The sequence below is a fragment of the Lucilia sericata genome, unplaced genomic scaffold (assembly GCF_015586225.1).
Source record: "Lucilia sericata isolate MDLA Ls3-8-SP2 unplaced genomic scaffold, ASM1558622v1 Contig000166F_arrow, whole genome shotgun sequence".
Lineage (NCBI taxonomy): Eukaryota > Metazoa > Arthropoda > Insecta > Diptera > Calliphoridae > Lucilia > Lucilia sericata.
The window spans coordinates 555909-564869 of record NW_023994195.1 but is presented as its reverse complement, the minus strand read 5'-3'; positions in this window follow the sequence as shown (position 1 = coordinate 564869).

Sequence of the window (8961 nt, the reverse complement as noted above, 5' to 3'; positions counted from 1 at the left end):
CAAATGTTAAACAGTTGCTCCAAAAAATATATAACTTTACAAATAAAATTATTTATTTAGAGAAAATATATTTAATAAAAAACTAATTGTGCTTAAAATAAATAAAAACTACTAAAAAAAATGCTTGGTTCCTTAAATTTATAAGTTTTATAAAATAAATAAACAAAAAAAACTTTATTGTAAATCAAAATAATTTATAAATATTAAAAACAACATTTATAAATGTTCAAAAAATCTTTTAAGTAGAAATTGTACTATTTTTTAGTATTTAAGTAAAACTATTTATTGTATGTTAAACAAAAATTGTCAAACACATTTACATAAAATAAGAAGAAGAACAAAAAAAAAAAGAACATGGTCCCCTCGAAAGAAGTTTTATTTTAGTAAAATATTTTCTTGTTTCTCTTTTTAAATAATTTAAAATTAAGTTTTAGTTTTACACACATTTAAATAACAAACTTAAATTATAATTAAAAAAAAGTTATAAAACAAATAAATAACACTTAAAAAAAAAATTATTGAAAAAATGCCAGCACAAATTTGTATTTTTATTTAAAAATATTTTGATTGAAAAAAGTAGAAAAATTGCTTACAAATAAGTACTTCCATAACAATAGTAGAGAATTACTTTCATTATTAGCGTAAACGTAAGCGAAAGTTAATCATTTTAAACACAACTTAGCGCATTAAACTCTCGTATTTGTTTCCTCTTTTTTAAAAGTTTGTATATAGAAAAAAGGAAGTATTAAATAAAATTTAAATGTATTTAGTTTAAATTTTCGAAAAGTCTTGAACGTGAAACAGAGTATTATTTAAATAAATTATCAATAAAGAATATATTTAGAAAACTCTTGAAATAAAGTTTTGTATTATTTCGTATAATATAAGAAGGTGGTTTTATGGTAGGTATAACATTCTATAGTATTTCTTTGCTTCCCACTAAGTCTATAAAGATCGGCAGATTTCAATCTCTGAAAATATTGTTTTGTCCTGATTTCTACATTTCACCATTATTTAAGTACTTTTAAAATAAGTTTTCCGTGAGATCATCGTCAACAGATCAATGACAAACAACTTTGGATACGTGGTTCCATCGTTCTGACATCATAGTGACCTATAACTAATTATCACCTTAAGGAGTTTCGAAAGACCAATGTTCTCCAATTCAAGATCATCATCTGTCCCACTGGGCAAAGCAGCTCCAATCATTAGAACAACAATAGGTTCGTCAGGCTGAAGCAATACGGTAATTATCAGCAATACACTTGGGTACAAAGGCAATACACTTGGGTCCGCTTGTTCTAGCCTGTAAGAATTAGAGAAAAGAATACATAAGAAAGAAAGAAAGATATGTAGAGAAGCTAGTAATAATAAAATAAAAAGCTAACCCTTAGACGGAAATAAAAAAAAAAAATGGAAAGAAAGAAGTTTTACATTCCTACTTAGTGTTATTATTATCATACCCATTTAGAACATATGCAAGATCAGCTAGATCGGAATAATAGTCACTGTTCATTGTTTGTTCTCGACCCACATACAGAACACGTCAGTTACATGAAAGATGTGATACCGTTTTCTCCTTATCCTCATTCTGACAGATCATTATATGGGACCCCTAAGAGTCTAGCATGATTGCCGAATCTACAATGATCAGTAATGACTGAAATCAAGGTACTTAACTGAAGCCTTTTTTTGGGTTAATTATGTTGCTCCAGTGTGGTTACCTTCGCTCAGTGACACCCAGTGGAGAAACATTCAAAGCTGCCTAAATGCTTCCCTTAGTACTTACAAATTACCTCTGAACATCACCTGCACGAGGAAGGAACACAATGTCATGTTGACTCAACAGTTCCTCCTGGGATGTCATCGGAGGAGTCATCCCAACTATAACATCACACAGTTGGATGCTCCTCCGAGGCATGTCAGGAAGGTTCTTCACATATACGAGGAATACATATGTAGATATGTGCAAGATCCATTGGATCAGTCCTCGTATACGGCAGCTTTGAACGACATTCATAGATGGCGTCTCTATGAATGTCCCAGATCGCAGGATACCACATGAATGTCGTACTTGAAGCAGATACTGAATAAAACCTGCCGCGGAAAACAAAAGTAGTTCTGGCACAACTACGTAGGGATGGAGCAACAGGCTTCACGTATAGAACGTGCCGTACCCAACGAATGTCTTGCATATGGTCAGGGTCCCTGCCAACCCTACTTCACTCCGTCCGATGGATTTATGAACGCATCTAGTTGAAGTAGCCAAGACATTGACATTGATGTAAATCCCCCCAAATTTTAGCTGTTACAACAACAACAACTGAAGCCTTTGTAGCCCTATGATATAACCGTATCCACACTTATATGGATGGCACAGGAAAGCTCTTGCGACCATTAGTATTGAGCTTTAATAAAACATATTTTTGAAATATAGTTCTTAACGGCTAGAATTGAAACAAAGCGAAATTGATCTATATCCAATTGATTAAGCTGCGCTTCCACTTTATCCAATTTATCAGCAATACAATTGCCATAATTATCTTCGCTTTCCTTTACCCATATAAGGGTAATGTTCGAATGTCTCGCCATCTCATATAGAGACGCCCGGTATTCGTGGAATAGTTTAAATGTATATTTCACACCGATCAGGGATTTAATACCAGCTTGATCATCAGTGTTGTTATCTGATATCTAATAGAGATATCTGATATCTAATAGATATATCAGATATCTTAATCGCTGAAATTTCAGCTTGAAGAATACAACATTCATCATTGAGCCTAAAAGAGATCTTTGTCCAAATTCTTCAATGAAGATGCCACCACCAACCCTACTCAATGTTTTGAAACCGTCTGTGTAAACACAGAAATTTGCCGAATCGCACCAGTAATTAAAAGAGTAGAGGATCTCATTACCTATTCTAGATGAGGATTTGTCCAGTACTTGCCGCCACACAAACACTCCATAGAGTCTAATTGGCTTAATTACAGCTTCAAAAAGGATTTATACCCCAATACATACCTATGGTCCTTCTAAAAGTATGTAATGCCGACATGGCTTTTGAAACAAAGTGAGTCTAATGTAACGAGAAGACTATTAATAGCCATATTCCACAAGAGCGGAGATATTACACCACCCTTGAGGAGTGTTTCTAAGCGCCCATTGGAGACCTTAGAATCTCCCAAAACGAATACAATAATCCTATTTGAGAGCTTGTTTTCAATAAAATCAGTAACGGAATTATCAAGACTCATACTAGATAGAGCATGAAAAAGTAGATCTACATTATTTTTCAGATCTTCGGGGATGATTTCATCCGAAGCAGGAACTTTAAAATGACTGAAACTCATGAGATGCCAGAAAATAATATCATCATTAATCGTACAAGCCAAAGATAGATTTTGCGACACCAGCTCTTTTAGGGAGGTACAACCGGAAAAATTAAGATTTCCTGATTGTCTGAAGACCAATTACCGTCCACTTTTTGTATATAACTTGGGAAGGAGGGAGTTTTCGACAGGATATTTGCTACAGAAGTTGCACCACGACATTAGTTTTGCGCTTCTAACAATGACATTAAGTTTTTTTAAATTTATAGAGAAACCAGTCACCTGGTCTCTTAGGCTCCTTGAACAAGTAACCGGAATTTCAGGTTTTTTTATTTCTACCTTTTGATAGCTTATAGAATTTCTTCGTAGCAGTACTCAGAGAACTTGCATGCCAATTTACGTCAAAATCAATGACATCCCTACTACCTGTATGCGAAACTCATGGGAAGAATATTTATCAAGGATGATTTATGTATATCCCACTTAGTTACCCTTCTATTAATAAATGGTTTACAAGTATTAACCCGAACTATTATATTATTGTCAAGGTTACAATGATCACTCCATTCTTCTCCTAGATCACTAACACTAAAGGCTGTGATATCCAAAATTTCCTTCCTGTTTGCCACAACTGGATTATTATTAAGTAAGAAGTCCAAAAGGGACTAACCTCTTTCGTTCGTGTCTAAGCTACCACAGACAATACGGTAAGCATATGCATCAGTAACGAAGACCACTGGTAGGTAATACGTCCCAGCTTCTCTTAATAGACTTCTATCCTAGCTGTTCGGTGGTTGATCGCCTTGGATTACGGAACCACATCCAACATAGAATCTAGCTACCCGAAGTTACTGAATAGCTATCGCAGAACGCTCTTTTAAAGAAGCTATCAGCTTAATGTTAGCTTGGAACTAACCAGCCTCATCGTTTTGGGAAGCGGTTACTGGATTCTCCTGCTTATATTTACATTATAAACTCCAACTGAAAATCCCAAAATTACGAAAGTTCAAATATTCCCTATTCCTTTACATATCCTTTAACTATATCGAAAATGTTCCGGTTCCAGTAAAATTTAAGACGAGTGTGAGTAGTCTTCATGTTCGGTTACCTAACATATCCTTTGGGGGTATCAGAAAAAGTTCTGGTCTAAAATATGAGCGTCGGTGATCTTCGTGGTTGATCCCCAAACATATACTTTGTGAATATCGAAAAAGGTTCTGGTCTGATAAATGGGCGTTGAGTGGGAGTGATCTTTATGTATTTATCTAATTTGTTCAATTAAGTCCAGCAGTCGAAAACAGCACTCTATCAAATTTCATAAGGTAGTAAGGGCTTTAGTGACGTATAGCTATACTAAATCAGAAATAATATTAATTCTCGTCTGTAAACCATACTTGGTAACCTAGTCAGTCTGGTTCCTGTTCGCTTATATAATTTTAGATTTTCAATCACACGTTCTAATTAAGAGCATTTGGCAGATATATGTGATATTTATTTTCTGTTCTGAATCAGTCCCCCAAATTTTTATATAGTATGTAAAAACTGATTGTCAGTTTTAAATGCATTACCTTGATTTTACCATAAAATCTTAGAAAATCCATTAATAAATTCAAATAAAATTCATTCTAGACACAACCATTTCAAACAACCAGCTTAAATATATTTTAATAATTCATTGTGTCTCAACATTTGCATTGTAAAGATTTTCAACTTGTGTCATCAAAGAAATCTATTCAATTTGTTAAGAAACGCCTAACATTCAAAGGATCAACCAGAATATTCTTTAGTATAAGCAGACGTGTATGTGTGTGCAGTTGTTATACTAGAAATGGTTTATGAGCAAATTTAATATTTCAATACTTTAACCAAAGTTACTTAATGTAGATTGAGGTTTTGTATCCTTAAGGTGAAATTAAATTTTCTTAATAAATTGTTGTGTTAAGTAATTGCAAACGAATTTTAGTTGTAGTTTATTTTATGGATTTAGCAATTGTTCCTTTGGATCATTATATATCCGTTTTTGTACTCAAAGGATTAATTTCAATAAAATATGTCTATTATTTTAACAATTTTATTTAGTTGTTTATATTTTGTTGTACATTTTAGATGAAATAATGTTAGTTTAGCACTTATAGGAGCAACAATGGGCAATGATGTAAATGATTAAAGTTCATGGATACAATGATAATTAAAGAAATAATGAAATCTGGCTAAAGTTTAAAGCTAAATAAGTTAATCAAAATTTTGGTAGAATCTTTTAGAATTTAATCATCTTTTAAAAGCATATTTTATAAAAAGAGACCCATTGTAGGTTAGGCAGAAGTTTCCAAATCTGTAAATTGGGAGGTTGAGGGTTTGAGTAGGATGAAAGATCATCTAACTAACTAAACTAACTAAAACTAACTAACTAACTAACGAACTACGAACGAACAAACTAACAGACGAACTACTTAACGAACCTAACTAGACAACAACTAACGAACAACACGAACACAACTAACTAACCTAACTAACAACACGAACAACTAACTAAAACTAACTAACTACAACTAACTAACGACAACTAACAACTAACTAAAACTAACTAACTAACTAACTAACTAACTAACTAACTAACTAATAACGAACGAACTAACTAACTAACAACTAACAACTAACACTAACTAACTAACTAACTAACTAACAAAACTAACAACTAACTAACTAACTAACAACTAACTAACTAAAAACTAACTAACAACTAACTACCTAAAACTACAACTACTAAACTACTACTAACTAACTAACTACTAACAACTAACTAACTAACGAACCTAACTAACTACCTAACACGAACTAACGAACTAACTAACTAACTAACTAACTACTAACTAACTAACTAACTAACTAACTAACTAACTAACTAACTAACTAACTACTAACTAACTACTAACTAACTAACTAACTAACTAACTAACTAACTAACTAACTAACTACTACTAACTACTAACTAACTACTAACTAACTAACTAACTAACTAACTAACTACTAACTAACTAACTACTAACTAACTAACTAACTAACTAACTAACTAACTAACTAACTAACTAACTAACTAACTAACTAACTAACTAACTAACTAACTAACAACTAACTAACTAACTAACTAACTAAACTAACTAACTAACTAACTAACTAACTAACTAACTAACTAACTAACTAACTAACTACTAACTAACTAACTAACTAACTAACTAACTAACTAACTAACTAACTAACTAACTAACTAACTAACTAACTAACTAACTAACTAACTAACTAACTACTAACACTAACTAACTAACTAACTAACTAACTAACTACTAACTAACTAACTAACTAATACTACTAACACTAACTAACTAACTAACTAACTAACTAACTAACTAACTAACTACTAACTACTAACTAACTAACTAACTAACTAACTAACTAACTAACTAACTAACTAACTACTAACTACTAACTAACTACTAACTAACTAACTAACTAACTAACTAACTACTAACTAACTAACTAACTAACTAACTAACTAACTAACTAACTAACTACTAACTAACTAACTAACTAACTAACTAACTAACTAACTAACTAACTACTAACTAACTAACTAACTAACTAACTAACTACTAACTAACTAACTAACTAACTAACTAACTAACTAACAACTACTAACTAACTAACTAACTAACTAACTAACTAACTAACTAACTACTAACTAACTAACTACTAACTAACTACTAACTAACTAACTAACTAACTAACTAACTAACTAACTAACTAACTAACTAACTAACTAACTAACTAACTAACTAACTAACTAACTAACTACTAACTACTAACTAACTAACTAACTAACTAACTAACTAACTAACGAACTACTATAACTAACTAAGCTAACTAACTAACTAACACTAACTAACTAACTAACTAACTAACCTAACTAACAACTAACTAACTAACTAACTAACTAACTAACTAACTAACTAACTACTAATCTAACTAACTAACTAACTAACTAACTAACTAACTAACTAACGAACTAACTAACGAACAACTAACTAACTCACGTAACTAACTAACTACTAACTACTAACTAACCTAACTACGTAACTAACGAACTAACTAACTAACTAACTACCACTAACTATCTAACTAACTAACTAACTAACTAGCTAACTAACTAACTAACTATCGAACTATCTAACTAACTAACTACGAACTAACTAACTACTATCGATGCGACTCGGTCGTAAGAAAAATTTTTCTGGAAAAAATCTTGAAAAATCCAATAATTTTATTTGGCAATCAACTAAAACAAAGACAATTTAATATTTAAATCAGAATTTTATTGAATGAATATTTATTTTGCATATAAAAAAATACCATAATTCTTACAAACTAAAGACGATGTAATAAAATAATACAAATTCAAAATCTTAACATGAATTTGCTTAAAAAATATAATCAATACTTTACAAAATAAACTATGTATTTAAGCAGCTTTTTTTAAAAAAAAAACTTAAACAAATAATGGAAGAACTTGGCTGGGATGTTGGTTTTTTTATGATTAAAATATTAAAATCTATAATTAATTGGCACTTAAAGGAATATAAATGAAAAGGATAAACTTGAACAACTGTTAAGAGTTCAAGTAATAATACTTAGTTAAGTAATTTGTAAACATAAATTTATACAAATTTAATTTTATTTTTTTAACCATATAATGTTATTTTTTTTTTGTGATTATATGTATGTATGTGTAATTCTTTTATTTGTATGGATTTTTGTAGTATTTTAAATATATAATTAGAATAAAACATTTTTTTCCCACATTTATAATGAAGATAAAAATAATGTAGAATTTTATTTAATTAAAATTTTTAGACAGTGTTTTAAAATAAATTTCTATAATTACGAATACGATTACGAGTATATAATATTTACAGTCTTAATATATTCATATCTGTGAATATTAGGGTGGCTTTATTGCGTTTATTTTTTGCGAATTTCTAGGAGTTCTAGTCGAATTATTATAACCCTTGATATAATAGTCGAACTTGGGAAGATTTACGTCATATTGGATAATTTTAAATCTAGTTGGATTATCTCAGCAGTTTGGAAATATCTAACTATACTTTAACATAGAATGTTGTGATTCCGTTCGTATAACATCGAAATTGATAGTGGACCTACAAAAAGTATATATTCTGGGTCCTAATTAGATTGCAGGACGATCTAGCCATGAACGCCTGTCTGTTGAAATGGAGTAGCTGGAGGTCTGAAATTTTACACAAATATTATATATTGATGCAGTTTGACTGAAATTTCATATGAACAAGGATCAGAAGTATAGGTCTGTAATTGACACTTCTCCCCAATAATTATACGAAGAGAAACTCGCTTTATTATTATCAATAAATCGTTTAAAAATCAAGATATTAAATGAAATTCAACAAAAAATTATTTGTTATTTGCATTATTTCCTGCCCGAGATCATGGCTACTATAAGTTTTCCGAAATGGTTCAGACGCTTAAGCATCAAAAAAACCACTTATGTGGTATCATAAGCATCACTTATCCAACAGCGTCTATCATCTGCTTTGAGAGC